The sequence below is a fragment of the Hylobates moloch genome, unplaced genomic scaffold (assembly GCF_009828535.3).
Source record: "Hylobates moloch isolate HMO894 unplaced genomic scaffold, HMol_V3 SCAFFOLD_7, whole genome shotgun sequence".
In the NCBI taxonomy this organism is placed as follows: Eukaryota; Metazoa; Chordata; class Mammalia; order Primates; family Hylobatidae; genus Hylobates; species Hylobates moloch.
Genome location: NW_026652282.1, coordinates 49,623,517 through 49,624,801, shown reverse-complemented (window position 1 = coordinate 49,624,801; position 1,285 = coordinate 49,623,517).

The window sequence follows — 1,285 nt, the reverse complement described above, 5'->3', positions numbered from 1 at the left end:
GCTCGGAGGGTCCTACGCCTATGGAGCCTCGCTCATTGATAGCACAGCAGTCTGAGATCCAACTGCAAGGCGGCAGTGAGGCGGGGGGAGGGGTGCCCACCATTGCTGATGCTTGAGTAGGTAAACAAAGTGCCAGGAAGCTCAAACTGGGTGGAGCCCACCACAGCTCAAGGAGGCCTGCCTGCTTCTGTAGGCTCCACCTCTGGGGAGCAGGGCACAGACAAACAAAATGAAGCAGTAACTTCTGCAGACTTAAATATCCCTGTCTGACAGCTTTGAAGAGAGTAGTGGTTCTTCCAGCATGCAGCTTGAGATCTGAGAAGGGGCAGACTGCCTCCACAAGTGGGTCCCTGACTCCCGAGTAGCCTAACTGGGAGGCACCCACAGTAGGGGCAGACTGACACCTCACATGGCCAGGTACTGCTCTGAGACAAAACTTCCAGAGGAACGATCAGGCAGCACCATTTGCGGTTCACCAGTATCTGCTGTTCTGCAGCCACCGCTGCTGGTACCCAGGCAAACAGGGTCTGGAGTGGACCTCCAGCAAACTCCAACAGAACTGAAGCTGAGGGACCTGACTGTTAGAAGGAAAACTAACAAGCAGAAAGGACATCCACATCAAAAACTCATCTGTACGTCACCATCATCAAAGACCGAAGGAAGATAAAACCACAAAGATGGGGAAAAAACAGAGCAGAAAACCTGGAAACTCTAAAAATCAGAGCACTTCTCCTCCCCCAAAGGAATGCAGCTACTCACAAGCAACGGAACAAAGCTGGACAGAGAATGACTTTGACGAGTTGAGAGAAGAAGGCTTCAGAAGATCAAACTACTCTGAGCTAAAGGAGGAAGTTCGAACAAATGGCGAGGAAGTTAAAAACCTTAAAAAAAAATTAGACGAATGGATAGCTAGAATAACCAATGCAGAGAAGTCTTAAAGGGACTTGATGGAGTTGACAACCATGGCAGGAGAACTACGTGATGAATACACAAGCCTCAGTAGCTGATGCGATCAACCGGAAGAAAGGGTATCAGTGATGGAAGTTCAAGCGAATGAAATGAAGTCAGAAGAGAAGTTCAGAGGAAAATGAAAAAAAAGAAACGAAAAAAGCCTCCAAGAAATATGAGACTATGGGAAAGGAACAAATCTACGTCTGATTGGTGTACCTGAAAGTGACAGGGAGAATGGAACCAAGTTGGAAAACACTCTGCAGGATATTATCCAGGAGAACTTCCCCAATCTAGCAAGGAAGGACAACATTCAAATTCAGGAAATACAGAGAAC